The following is a 15,389-nucleotide window of genomic DNA, read 5'->3' as shown; positions in this document are numbered from 1 at the left end:
ATACTCTGCTGTCTAGTATAAAGTGGGGTTAAAGATTTTTAGACCTTTTGGAAATCTCAAAGTGGTTTCTTCATATACATTGCGCAAAGTATGTGTTTATGTTGTTATGCTTAACATTGTTTTCACACATTTTCAATCTTTCTTTGACTACTCTGTCTCATTTACCTCCTGCTATTGCAATCATTCTCCTACAGACTCAGGAAGCAAAAATTGCTGGTGACTGGAACGCTGAACATGAGTAACACAGGTGTGCTCTCTGTACAGATAGGCTAGTGAAGAAGGAAGTTTATTTACTATTGCTGACGTTTTCTCAAAGGCTTAAGGCAGCTGCAAATATTATTTATAAGAATATAGAATTCTTCTTTCTATAGAAGAATTCTATTATTCTATAGAATCATTCTTCTATAGAAAGTTGTTCCTTTAAAATCTTTAGTTGCATTCCTTAGCTTTGGAAACAGAGATAAGAGTTCTCCATCTCTGGACTGTGTTTCTTCTCCCTTTTAAACAAGTTCTTGCACAAGGATGTGCTGCAATCAAGATCTGTCATTTAGAAAAATCTGATGTTTTTATCTTGCTGAGTTTATCAGCTGTCTTGTGTCATGTCAGACAAACGATTTAAATGTTTTTCTTCTTGTATGGTTCGATCAGGCAGGTGAGCTATTGCTTCAGCTGCTGGTGGTGAGCTTTAGGCAGCTCCCTGAGGTGATGGATGTGTCTGTTCTGTGCTGCCCATGTCTAGTTCTGCTATTGAAAACAGCCTCGTCACTTGTACACACCCAGATCTGCCCCCTTTCTGACTTCAGTCAATCTATACCTGCTCTCAGGACCTGGACATACTTCAGCTAAGATTATACCAAAGAGAAATGAAAAAACTCCCAACTGAAAAGACTCTACCTTGTCTGTTTGTTTTGTGGTTGGTTTCTGGGACAGGTCTGCATGTGCTCACAGTGAAATGCACATCAAACTGACAAAGTTTCCCTTTTGTGCTGCTGAAACATACTCAGCCAGCCTGAGGAACCACACACATGATCAGCCAAAAAGTTTGGGGTTTGCAAGTTTTTACACTTTACCAGTGCTGAGGTAGCTAACTGGAGTGCAACAGATGGCATTTATTGAAGATCTCAAAGTACTGTTCAGCCATTGTATTTAATGATACATAGAATCCCAGAGAGGAAAAATCAGATGTGGGGTAGATGAGAGAGGTGTGGCTGGTCTCACATGCACACAAACACACAGATGGATACACATACATATACATCATCATATTCGAATTTTGAATTATTTTTCCCTAGATTATGAAGGGTATGAAATTTGTCTTGGTTCTGCTGAATACACATATTTTTGATTACTCCTTTGCATGATGCTCACCTTTTAATCCTATAAATCTTTGTTTTATCCTTCCTAGTTTAGTAACTGAATTCTCAGAAGAGGTAGAAATTTGTTCCTTGCATTACTGGAAAGTTTTTATTGCATTATTTCTTCTGATGTTCTTTGAGGTTTTAAGAAAACAGGTAAGCTTGAAGGAACATGGATACCTCTGCCCCATAGATATATAAGACTGCTTTTTAAATAAACACTCCACATTTTAAGAGTCTCCCCACTAGCAACATTTGCTTTTTAAAGATTGCAGAAAGTGGGATTGATGAAAGACCTGCTTAGAATGTGCCGGGAAGTCAGAGAGTCAAAACTATCAAACACTGGAAAATCTGAGAGATGTAACAATTGGAGGCTTTTATTGCTAGAATAAGTGGCACTTATAACAATCTGTCCTTTTTTGGTGGCAAATATTCTGGAAAATAATATACTAAGGAGAAGTCTTCTATGCTTCCGAGCACAGTGCACAATTACAATGATCAGGGAGAATAGAGCTGCTGATTCTGTGAATAAGTGGTTTGGAGTTTCATTTCAAGGTACAAGTGACAATGCCTTTCCTGAGTCCCAGAAGATATGCAGAAGTTCAACTTTTTTATACCCCTTTGTCATACTGAAACTCATGACTGCACAGGAGAGAGTTAATCTTACGAGTAATTTTACACATTTTGTTACATCAGCCCAACAGCTCAGAATTATGCAACCTTTCAGACTGTGGACAGGAATTCTTCTAATCTCATATTTAATGACATCTCATATTTAATAACCCCAAAGAACACATTTCTTTTCACAGGTTTAAACACATTAATGAGAGATGAGGCATAATATACTCTGTATTTTCCTCTTGGAAGTGTATTCCTGCCATTTGTCCATGTTTTAAATGCCTGCATGTAATGACTGGGTCCTTCTTTGAGGCTGAAGGTTTACTGGAGAGCCTTTGGGGTTCTTTATTCTATGATCTTTCTGTCTTTCTTGGTAGGCAACCCTGTATTTTCTTTTGCCAACCTAAACGTTAAAGAGGACATTTCCCCTCTTGTTACATTATATTTTCCCAATATATTTTGGACTTTCTTCTTTAAGTGTACTTACATCTCTCTGATCTAAGGTTGTTGACTCTTTAAAAATTTATCTTATGTTTCATGTTCTATACCTATGGATCTATCTTCCAGTCCAACTGTCTGTACAATTCTGGTTTCCAAAACTGTGTCAATAAAATCACTGACCTGGAAAGCTTTCAGGGAATCCATGCCAAAAGGCACCTTTAGTGAAGGAATAAGTACAAGATTTAGCAAAGTGCTATAGACCTGCTGATATTTTTTTGATTATTAGCCAGTAATATTATTTCTTTGAATGAATCAGACATGACTGGTTATTAGTTATACATGGTTATTTAAAATTAATTTTTTTTTATTCTTATGGAGTGGCAGTCTGATAATACTCCTAAAATTTGATAATACTCCTGAAATTAATTAGTTTGCATATAGCTGATGAGCCTTTGGTTTCTAGAACTCCTTATTTAAATATACCTACATCACTAGACCTAGGAAAAGAGAAGTCAGATATGAAACAATTCCTACCAGTGAAGTCCGTGGGCAACAACCATTCCTTTTGGGTGACTCTACTTCTTTATCAACCAAGATGTATAGGCAAAAAGAGCACAGAAAATAGCAGTTGTAAGCTATGCTTGAAATCTATTGAGAAGTCGCGTAGGTCCCTTTGAAAATATTTAGGTCAATTTGGGCTTTTAGAATAAACATTTGAAGACAAAGAGTAATGTCTGCAAGTGGTGAAACTCATGCATTTTAATTAGCCTAAGTGCAAATATGGAAATATACACCAGAGTAGGTCTGACCCTCAGTGTTACCCAGAGCATACTCCTTATTCATAGAACGCTTTCTAAAGGAGAAATGTAATGCATAATCTTATGTGATAATGTGTGTTCATGTCTCAGAAAATGCTGGGGAATGATTAGCCTTTGACAGACTTCCTTTTGGCTTTAGCAATTAGCAGAAATGGAACTCTGCGAGATTAAATTTCTCCTTTGGACCATGTATAGTTTTAAGACTTTTTCTATAACCCCAAAAAGTAGCAAAAAAAGACAAGCACCAAATTTTTAAATAATTGCAATAGTTTAGCCAGCTCCTATTGAAATTGTTTGGACTTTGAAAATTACTTATATGAAAATTATATTCTTGGCCTTTAGAACTCCTTTGAGAAGCATGTCCAAGCATGTGACCGTAGGGAGTTACTGAAGATGGAGCTGAGGAGCAGGGGTTTTTGGCATTGTTTAAACTATTTGGCACAGGTGTTTTAAGTTAGATTGAACATGTCCTCAACATGAAGAAAATAGGACTCTTTCACTGTTGGGGAAGTGAAATTGCTGTATAAAGCAGTGCTGAGGCCTTTCAGAGGCATGGCAGGGGTCTGTGCCTTAATAACCAAACTTATTGAGGCAGGAAAATGAAATGAAAGCCAGTAAATTGCTGATGAAATGGAGTTCAGTGGGTTGTTTAGTCCATTCCATGCTGAATTGGTCTCTACCATACATTATCCTCTACCTTGCCCAACTCAGGTGTAAATAATGGAACTGACACTTTTCTTGTTACATTTACAAAAGTAATGGCTTCCTCTTTCTGTTCACTTGACAGGCTAAAACATATTTAAGTGGATAAAAATGAGGCTAGACCAGAATTTGTCTGAATTGCACACAGAGTTCATTAAAGCAGCAGCCTCTGGTGGAGGTTTATTCATGTGTAAAAGTACCTGCAGGTTGGTCTGGGTCCCTGCTGGAGGCTGAGCAGAAGTGGCTGCTACAGGAGGAATTTGATGAAGCTGCAACCTGTCACGATTACAGCACTGGATGTAACAGGCATGAAAAAATACTTGTCCATACTTGTGGATTTGTTTCCGTCACACAGGAGGAGAACATTTCAAAAAGATTAAGCAGAACAGAACTGTATTGGAAATGGTTAAAAACAACTGAGTCTAGCAAATCCTTATGGAAAAATCAACTGAACCACAGTAGTTTGTATACAGATATACAAACTCTAAGACTTTGTAGGTTGATTAAAGGAGATCAGAAGTGGAATTTTCTGTTCCATAAAAATATCTTAAGTAATCAAAAATCCTGTTGCTATTAAATTCCAACAGTTCTTTCAAAAATCTGTTTCTGTGGCTGGGCAAGACTATGGGGCCTGGAGCCTGGTCCTGATGGAGCATCACTGGGGCAGGGCACACTGATGTTTTGCCAGCTGCCAGTCACACTAGGTTGAATGGGGCATATGGGCTGTGCCTGCCCAGACCACCACAGCCCTGATCCAGCCTGAATCTGCTTCCATCTCAGCAAAAAGTGCAACAGCAGGGAGGTTGTAGAAGTCTGTTAAAATGTGCATCCCAATGGTGTCAATCCTGGCCTGGTGAATTACCACAAATGGGGCCCAATCCCACCTGGTAGATGCAAAATACTAGAAATAAAGGCCTGGGTGTATTATGTTTTGGAGAGGACTGGCAGTGTTTAGATTTTTTTTTGTCCTAAGGAAGTCTGACCATTCACTAATACATGGGAAGGCATTGTGAGGATAAGGTGACTTGTGCTGTCTCAGATTAGCTATTAATTTCAAGGCAATCAGAAGGTATAATCAGAGGTATACCTTTGACTATTTATTATTTCTCTGCGTGGCTATCAAAGCCTAAGTAGCAGAGGTGACAGGCTTTTAAGCATGAAGTAGCAAGCTACCTAGAGAGAGGCCTATTTCACTCTTCCAGGGTACGTTTGGAGTACTTTTGTTTCAGTCCAGCTGGCAAAGCCTTTTACTGATGCTGTTTCTGGAGCACTATCTAAATTCTTAAATGCTCTGGGACAGGGCCATAAGATAAAGAGCCTTATGCAAGGAGAGGTTCTTGGGGTTTACGCAGTCTGGCCACTGGGTCACCAATAAAGGCTGGACTTCATCCACAGAATGGTGAAAGCTCAACACAGCCCAGTCTTATTCCTTAGCTTTTGTGATGTATTTGGGAAGCAGAATTCCCCTTGCCAGACCCATTCCTAGCACTGTGTTTTGTCAGCCCTTCCCCTCCCCTGAGAAAGGCTCTCTGAGTCATGGTCAGAAGCCTGCTTAGTTAAACAAAGCCAATCTTCCTTTTCTGTGTTCCTCTTTTCTCTCTGGGATTCCCAGCACTGAGACCTTGTCCTGCCAGAGACAGAAGAGACAGTGTGTGAGCAAGCAGAACCTGTGGGACATGCCAAGGCATGCTCATGCTGAAGACAAGAAATCAAAGACCTTTGGAAGGAGCATCATCTCCAACCTAATCTCAGAAATCCAGGGAGACAATGGTTACTTAGACATTGAAGCAAAGAAGGCCAGGAAATTTGGGTTACCATTTTTCTAATTAAACTTTTTATCACTTTTTTTTGTTTGTTTGTTTTTGTTTGGAGTTTTTTGTAGTTTTGTTTATTTATTTTTTTGTTCAGAGTAAATCTATTTAAGGTTCTGCACTGGTTTCAAAGATTGAAAGAAAAAGGTTTTTAATTAGAGCTGTTCATGTACCTAGTGAATCAATAGTAGTTGAATATAACAGAATCTTCTTCAAAGCACACCCATGGAGTATAGTAAAACCTCTGATAAAAGGTTTAGTTCCATGCCAGTGACATTTTAAGAGGATTCTCCATCACATACTGGCTCTGGCGTATAGGTTTTCCCATGTATTCTCTGGAGTTCATCCAGGTATTATATGCTTGGATATACAGTGGTATATATTGTAGCTGTGACTATTAAGTACAGTCACAGACATGTTAATTAATACACTTCCTAAAATTCTGTTATTCTCTGTATGTGGTTTTATGAAAGGCTGAATGGATTATATTATCCCTACAGACTACAAAAGTAGCCAATATATTTTCATTTCAATTGTTTTAACCACTATTTAATCTAAAATTTAAGGCTACAAAATATCTTTAATCAACAGTCTGGAAAAAGAAAGTACATGAGATGAGAAGCCTTTCTGAATTAGTGGTGTCTTAGCATTATATTAATCACATTTCCTTAGTGAAAATGAGAGATTCATAATGGAACACACTTCTCCAGGTCAAGAATTCACTGTACAAGACAAAGTTCCTGGAGAAGATCCTTCTCTAAGGAAATCCCCACAAATTCTCTTTCAAAGAAAAGACTTCAGGTATGGATGCAGACTTGAACCTTCAGAACATTTACACATTTTTTGAGGACATAACCCTAGCAGGTTTAAGATACAGTAGTTGAATTGATATTGCCTTACCAATGAGGATGACTTGCAAATCTCACCCAAAGGTGCTTTTACAATGTCTAGCCCATTTTGGTATGGTCACAGATGTAATCTGTGCTGGCTTAGCTCTCTTTACCCTGCTGTGACTTCATCTGCACTGGCAGCTTGCAGTGCAGGGTTCACAGGGCAAAGCACTTGAACAGATCTCGGCTGGTCCTGCTCAGCCTGCTCCTGCTGGAACACAGGTTGGAGAGGACTGGGCAGGAAGAGCTCAGCAGATACTGAGATATTGCTTTGATTTCCCAGGTAATTTCTTCAAGAATTCCACTGGTGCCCAAAGGGTTTATGCCTTGTGCAATCTGATTGTTCAATCTTGTTTTGCATGGTGTCTTTTTGTTAAAGAGGAAGGTACAAGCCTTTGGACTGAAAAGCAAAGACACTTGACTGGGACAGAGAGAAGGAAACTCAGAGATGCACACCCTAAAACCACAGTGCTTTAGACCCGCACACCTTAATGTTTGTCATCCACACTGCATCAGTTTCCATCACACAGGCTAAAAAGTCCTTACCCCAAGAAAAGCTAAGTATGAGGGTATTTGCATTAAAAGGCTGCTTTGCAAGACCTAAATCAGAGTTTAGGAAAATCTAAGCTTTCATTTTCAAAAAGCTGTCCAAGTTTCATTTTATGAAGAATATGCAACCTGAGGGAATGCCAACACTGTAAAACCAGAAGGTATCAATATGATGAATACGATACATATATATATTTATATGTAAATTATACAATATATAATTATATAAATTATATAAATAAGCTTTACATAATAGAATGTGTTAGGTATATTTAATCACATGATTTTTGGATTAATATCCTCCTTCTCAGGGGTTTCTGTTCTAATTCTGGATGATTTATATCTCTCAATTTTTCCTTAAGAGATTAAAAAAAAAAAAGCTACAATACAAGTTTTTAGACCAAATAATTGAAAATCTGAAATTAAAATGTGAGGGTTTTTTTTAGTTAAGCTGTTCCCAGAAAAAGTCTGATGTATTGGCTGACTAAGATGTCTGTTATGTCCTGCCAGAATTTAGATCTGAGCTACAATGTCTCTTTAATATGTTTTCTTTTCTCAAGAATCCTCTTTCTAGAGCCTATCATCTGATGTTATGCATTAAAATTCTTAAAATTCAGCAGTTTTGTATTAAATTTAGAAACCTTTAATATCTCAGTGTGAAAAAGAGAGAGCTTAGCTGTGTTTATTTGAACCTGAGTTACTATGACCAGAGAATGCTGCTGCCTGGAGCACCTGAATGTCCTTCCTAAGGCTGCTCCTGGAAAGGGATGAGGAGCAGCCAGGCAATTGAAAAGCATAATTAACTTTTGGATGTTCTTTTCTGACATAGTAACCCAAGATTATATTGTGTTATTCAGGTGATAGTAGTGGTCCCAAATTGCATATTAGCTGGAAGGATCTGTGCTGAAAGTAGCTCTACCAGAGGGCTTTTCTAGGATTCCTTTCTAATAATGGCAAGTTTTTAATCTACTGAAAGCAGGAGAAATTTAGGGGGAATTCATTGCTCTACTGATTAAAAACTCTCCCTGTATTTGAGTTTGCTTGTCCAAGTGAGTTTATCTCTTGAAAAATTGATATAACAGTGTTTAAGTGGACATAATAATGCTTACCTACCTCTAAAGAAAATTATGGGACCATAACGGGTTGATTAATTGACTTTTTTTGCTATGCAAGATGTTTCTACCAATTTTTAGATTTCACACACATGTCAAAAATGAGGTATGTGGATAAATGTATAACAATGCATACAGGGAAAAGCAATTTTGACTTAACATACAAAATCCTATGTTCTGAGACACCATTACCACTCAGGATTGAGACCTTGAGGACCATGATATTATCAGCTTAGTGTTCAGCATTAGTACAAAAAAAATTAGAAATATTAGGAAAGGAATAAAAGAGAAAACAGAAGACATCATTATGAAATCAAATACAATCATGTTTTTTCCACACCTTGATGGCTGTGTGCAATTCTGGTTGTCCCATCTCCAAAAAGGATGTTCTTAAAGGGGAAGAGGTTCAGTGCAGTGACAAAGACAATTCAGAGTTATGATTATATAAAATAATATAAAATATATAAAAGTATATAAAGGTATATATAAAAATATATATAAAAGTAATCATTATATATACTTGTATTTATATATAATGATTATAACAAGTAATTTAAATAATAAGTAATTGAAAATTTGAAATAAAAATAATTTCAAATGGAACTGAATTCCATTTGGATGAAACAAAACCAGCTCATGCTGGAACATGCCTAGTGCAATTCTGGAACATGCCCAATGCAATCCAACTGCTAATGACTGTACAATCTGCAGGACCAATTTTATACTAATTGGAAGAAAAAAGCCTGCTGAGGATGCTGGAGACACTACATCAATAATTTTGTTTTACAGATGCACCCTTATTATCTACTGTACAATGTGGCATAGCTGAGGTGAATGCTTCAACCTGTAATATAAACCATTTATTGACATGTGAGAGAGGTCCACACAATTCTGCGTGGCATGGAGAGGACTGCTAGAGCTCAACTGGTCATTGTATTTTTCAGATACAGATCCCACAGAATTAGTTACTGCATTAATTAGAATCAGGTTTAAAACAAAGGAAAGGATATGGCTCTTCAAGTGGCATGCAGTGAACCTGTGGAGCTCCTTGTCAAAGGATGTTTCACACGAGTGAAGTTCAGGTGGGTGTGAAAGCAGACTGGACAAATGCTTGGGAGAGATCTGTTTACATTTACATTTACTAGCTGGGTTACCAGTTGTGCCAGAATTGGAAAATCTCTGTGGCTGAAATTGGGTAGATCCCATATGTTCCCTTTTCTTTCTCTTCTCTACATGCCCCCTTGTGACCACAGCTAGAGGCAAAACACTGTTAAAGATAAGCCCTTACTCTGAGGCAGTGTTATGTTCTTTCTTGTATTATATTATATTAAAAATGATCTTTGAACAGACAGAGCTGAATTTTACCTTTGTTGCTGGTGCTGGTGATTTCTGTACTTGATGTGCTTCTCAAAAACCTATGCATGTTAAATTGAAGTGTATTTTTCTAAAGAAGTTTTAAATGATTCATTTAGATGATTTTCAGCATCACAAGCTACCTGAACTCTAAATGACTGCAATAATAAAGGGTATTAATTTGAAGCAGCCAAAACGCCCTGTTGATATTTTATGTTCATTTTGATTTAAGTTTTACTGTTGCAACATTGCATAATTTCACAGGTGTAAAAAAAAGCTGGATCTGTTAAATGTGCAGTTAGAAAAAAAGGAAGAGAGCTGAGGGACAGCTCAAGTTTCTTAGTCTGTTTTTTGTGTTTTTTGGTGTTTATGTAATTTTTTGGCATAAAGAACAGGTGCTTTTTCTTATATATATGAATGCTTTTGTACAGTAGTGAAATAAATCTATCTTTGGGTTGAACATGATGATTTTTAGCAATAAACAGCAACACTATATTTGACATTTATGACATAAGGAATGAAATGTCTCATCGCAGTAGCAGAAGATTTGAATCTTCATCCTTAGAGAAGTGGTAAAGTCAGGTGATGCTGTGCCAAAACCACAATAGGATTGTCAAACTCTGAGTCAAATGGAGATCAATTGGTTTAGAGTGATGAATTAAAGTTTTGTGCTTTGGGAGAAGGCATCTTCCTTGATCCAATAGTCAGAAATGGCCTGAGTGCTTTTTTAGTTTCACCCAGCATGCCATGTTCTCAGCTGCACCTTTTCCAAACTGCTCCTTCTGGGTGGGGTGTTGGTCATGGAGCTGTTCCCAGTGTTAGATAACTGTCCTTGCCACATTGCTTTGGAGATGGCAGGAGACAGCATTTGCTGGCTTACTGACATTACCTTGGGTGTGGAGCATGGCTGGATCACAACCTGGGGTGGCAAGGCTGCAGGGTATACTTTTTATTATGGCTGAACGATTAAAGTAACGAATAACAGTAAATATTTAATGTGAGTCGGACAAACCTTATGAGTCAACACTTCTCACAGTACTAGAAGATGTTGTTTCCTACCAGATGAGTACCTTGAATTCCTGTAACTGCACTTTGCTGGCAATGACCTCAGAGTAGGGGATGGCAAGGTGTGACCATGTTGCTCTGTCATGCTCCAGGCCATTTGCATGCTGGACAGTGCTCTGACTCCCAAGAGCTTGTGTGGTGTCAGAGACAGAAAAGCTGCCAAAAAAGAACGTACCTCTACTCTGTCTTAGTACAGTGAAAAGACTTGTCATTTGAGAGATATGTAATCATTAAGAGATACGTAATATGCTTTTTAAAGATGGATGATCTGCAGCTTATTTTTAGCTACATAATTTAACATATAGTGGAAAAAGCATTTATACAGATATTGGTTATCAGCACCATGCAGTTGTTAGTTTTAAAACTTGCAGAAGGGAGAAAGATTCATAGAACCTTCTGGGGGTGATTTAGAGAGAGCTGAACCTCAAGAGATGGATGTGTTTCTACTGTTCAGTTATCTTTTGATTGTGATAAGAATGAATTCATCACCAGCATTCTGCTGTAGCTGTAAATACTTGCTTTGCTCTAGAAAAAAGCTATGCCTGAATTATTATCAATGCACATGATACTGTGCACCAGGTGTTTTCAGTATAAAAAATGTCTTCACAATAAATCAGTAGGAATATAATTTCAGAGGTTATTTGCTTTGTTCTCACTGTACCTTAAGCATATGAAAGAGGGAGTGCACACACATTTTCATGTAGGCAACTAGAAGTGAGACAACTGCTAAAACACAAGAAATTACATGGTACAGCACCTGAGGACAGACAGGTTAGAGAAATCAAGATTAGAGAACACGTTTTCATTTCCCCTAGGGGTTTTAGGTAAAAATGGAAAAATCTCACCTTTGACTCCACTTTGATTCAGAGGTTTGATTTTTGTTTGATTTACCCTTCTAATAAGATTTTTATTTGATTGTGGGATGTTTCCATCTCTGAAGGTAGAGGAAAGGGTTAAGGCTCTACCAATATGTCACCAATTCCTCCTCTCAGAGGCTGTGGTAATGTATGGAAAGGTCTGTAAGCATGGCATTTTTTTTAGTTTAATCCTCTTCCATTAAGTTCTAATGACTGGTTGCTAAACGATGTCATGCATTTCCTGCTCCTTTTATGGGGAGCTGTTTTATAAAGCAGCAGCTTGGAAGCGTGCAGGAAGCAGTCATCTCTGGAATTGATTGCATTTCTGATAGACCACTTTTTGTACTGTATCCCTGGAGAAATGCTGCAGGTCATAATGGCTTATGTTCTCCTTGTAGCTGCAGCATAATAATTTACAGAAGTAGAGCAAAGGCAGAAACAAGCTCTGCCATCTTTAAACCTCTCACTAGACTCACTTCACTCTGTGTCTGTTTATCTTTTACTTATTTAAAGAAAGCAGATCATTATTATTACTGGAGGGAAGTAAAGGGCTACACACAATACAAAGAAAACCTCTCGGTCTGAAACAGCTGATGTTTATAAATTGGTTGGGTGTATGATCCACAAGAAACATGTCCAGTTTAATCAAGTGATGTGGAAAGGGCAGTTGAACAAAAGCAATGTTTGCATATATTGGGATGGCAGTAATGATCATGTCCCTTCTGTCTTTCACACTGATTCATTAAAAATGGGTGTCAGCCATTAAGCTTTGATTCTCAACACAGATAAGTAATGAACAAGCACATAAAGGAAACAAAGGCTGGTCACACTGCTGAGCAGTCTGATGATCTGATTATGCTGAAAGCCACTTTCTTGGCTGGCTGGTAAGCATAAGAGGATGACTCCCATTGTTTCTCTTTCCACAGCTCTGTCCTCAGTCAAATATTGGTAAGAAATGTGTGAGTATTTCATGCATCTTCTCTGGAAAATTGCTTTCCTTGGTTCCTGATAGAAATCAACAAGGCAGTCCCTCAAGTGAATTCTTTCTGATGGGCCAGATTTAGTGAGTGCCTTGGTGTGCAGAAAGCATGTAGAAAAACGCTTTTGAGGTTTATAAAACACATGGCATTTGCTATGGTTTCTTTTTTCTTTTTTTTTTTTTTTTTTTTTTTTCCTGTTTGCAAGTGTGTTGATCTGAAGAATATATAGAAATAGGATGCTTTTTACTCCTTCTTTCTGCAGATGCCTGAAATTATAGCATGGAACTAAAGGTCTCTGTCAAATAGTAACTGGCACTGTTACAGTGTTTCTACTAGGATCAGTACTAGTACCAGGCTGTCACCAGCAATTTTTTAGGACAGGACTGGTGTTAGTCTGAGCAGGTTTCCCAGGATAGAATTAAGCAGTTTCTCAGGCCATTTTGTCTTTAGTACTCTGGTAATTTGGATATTCATTGAACCATAAACAATCTGAGCACCAAAATTGCAGATGGGCTAAGAAAATGTACTGCTCTTATCAGAGAACAGCAAGCATATTTAAAATATACCTTTAGGAAGGTCACTTACCTTCTCCTTATTTCAACCTGCCTGTTTCTCAGATGATGATAATATAATGTCACTGACTGGAGTGTAATTTGTGAATACATATTTGCAAGTCGTTTGGGCATTTCACGTAAAAGGTTTTGCAGTAGTTCTTGAGAAGACTGTGAATTCTTGCTGGTGAAGTCCATAATATTCATCCTGAGATGAGACTGTTCTTGAAAACTATGAGAGAAAGTGGAGGAGTGGTCCTGAGGCTATGAAGGGTGAAACAATGTGGAAGCAGCACCCTTGGGGACAGAGCTTAGGCCTTTCTTTCTCTCTCTCTCTCTTTTTTTTTTTTTTTTAAATTTATTTTTTTTATTTGTTTTTGTTTGGGTGCTGAGGATCACTTACGATCATGTGTAAATCCCTTGGTTTCAAAGCTTTTCATGGAGCAGAGGCTACCATGTTCTTTTTTTCTGGAATTATAGAAATAAGCATATAATAGGGATGGCAGAAGGGAATGTACAGTAGAGGATTAATGGAAATGATATAATTGGTATGATTTTCACAAATTATGTCACTGCCTCCTAATATATCACCATCTTTACAATAAGAAGGAAAATTAAAACCCGAAATATGGTGATTTTAAGCTGTGATTCACACTCTGTTCTATCTGCTCTCCTAAGCCCTGGATCTGTGCAGCAGTAAAAAAGGTACAAAGTGATAAAGCAGAGAAGCACTGGAGATTTTTAGTTTTTACGTTTTGGGAAGCTGATTTGAAAATTCACACATACATTTAATGGTGTTCTGTTGGCTGTTTTGCTTCTTTCAGTGGCCACTAGGCTAAGAAGATGAGGGCTTGAAAAAAAGCAAAGCTTGGAATTCCTGCCAGAGGTGAATGGTAAGGACCTCCTGGTGCTCATTTTTTCTGTATGGTTTCAGGCATATTCAGTTTGATAACTTAATCTCTACAGCCAGGTAATTCAACATTAGTCCAGGAATAAGTGGCCACACAAGGACCAGGCAGAAAAAGAGTGGGAAAATGGTAGAAACCTCAGAAGAATGGCTGAAAGCTGAAAATGTCTGAAAGTAGTGCTAACTGTGCAAGGAATACAAATGATAATGATGGATTAGAGATATCCATTCTCTCTGCCTTTTCTCTGTACTGAAAAAATAATTTTGTGGGAACTTGTTATGATTGTCTGTTAATGTTTGTATTTGAGAAAGGAGTGATATGGGATTGAATGATACAAGCATCATTAATTTTGGTCATAAAACAATCTGAGATTTTGACAGCAAAACAATCAGAAAAAGGCTATCTGTTCTTTACTGTTCTTTATTGTTGAACTTTAGTCATAGAAATTTTTTTTAATGTGGTGAACATATAGTCCTGAAAACACACATCCCCATTTGTTGCTTTTCCTGCTTGGGTCTCTGGGCTATTAGGAAATCGAACTTTATCATGTTCCCTTACATTGGAATGAAGCCTGGCTCTTGCAGGGAAGACAAGTTGTTGCTCTTAATATATTTATTTTCCAGAGGCCATTTAAATGGGTTTTTATCATCTTTGTTGCAGAAAATATCAATGTGACATTGTGAGGACTCTGAAATAGAGTAACAAGACTTTTCTTATATGGAATCCCAAGAAAGTCCTGGTCTATAGAGCTCAGATTTTTCCCATGAAGCTCAGAGAGGTGACTCCTTTTCCCAGGATCTTTCCTTTCCTTGAGCCTCTAAGAAACGTGGTCCAGTGGAAGCTGTCCCTACCCATAACAGGGGGGTTGGAATTAAGTGTTCAATGAACTTATGATCATTAAGGTCCCGTGCAACCCAGAGCATTTGTCATGGCTGGGGGTAGGACTTTATTTGTATATTCAGGAGAGGTGTTAAGAAGGAGCAGTTGAGGCAGGAGCAGATTAATTAATGCTTCCTTATTTCCAAGTCTAGTCTTTGATGGAATGATGATTATTGCTTGTCTTGCATCCATCAATAACGGATCTTACCCTGCTGCCTCCCCTTCTTCCTTTAAAGAAGAGCTCTAAATGCAAGTTGTAGTAGAAGAAGCTGTCCAGGAGTCTGAATGCAATCCTCTGGGCATTTTATGCAATCTTCTGCCCACCATTGCAGTAAAATACTGGAGTACATTTCCAGTTCTTCTCAAGCTGTGATGTGTTCCTGAATATGCGTTTTACATTAACATTTACTATCTACAATGGGGTCCCTCTCTGCCCTCAAAAAACATAGGTAACCTTCCCTAAGGAAACAAGAGCATTAAGATGGTCACAGAGAGAGAGA

At 37.9% G+C, this 15,389-nt stretch overlaps 1 long non-coding RNA gene across 1 annotated transcript in view; it reads left to right on the top strand.

Annotated features, from left to right (window-relative positions):
• Window positions 1–15,389, top strand: part of LOC117243959 — a 69,646-nt gene that overhangs the window by 35,673 nt on the left and 18,584 nt on the right. Inside the window, exon 2 of the long non-coding RNA XR_004496144.1 lies at window positions 13,927–13,995. This is a non-coding gene — a long non-coding RNA (uncharacterized LOC117243959). The remainder of the gene's footprint in view (window positions 1–13,926; window positions 13,996–15,389) is intronic.

Source organism: Parus major, chromosome 2, assembly GCF_001522545.3.
Source record: "Parus major isolate Abel chromosome 2, Parus_major1.1, whole genome shotgun sequence".
NCBI classification, from domain to species: Eukaryota; Metazoa; Chordata; class Aves; order Passeriformes; family Paridae; genus Parus; species Parus major.
This window is presented reverse-complemented; position numbering and strand designations above follow the sequence as displayed.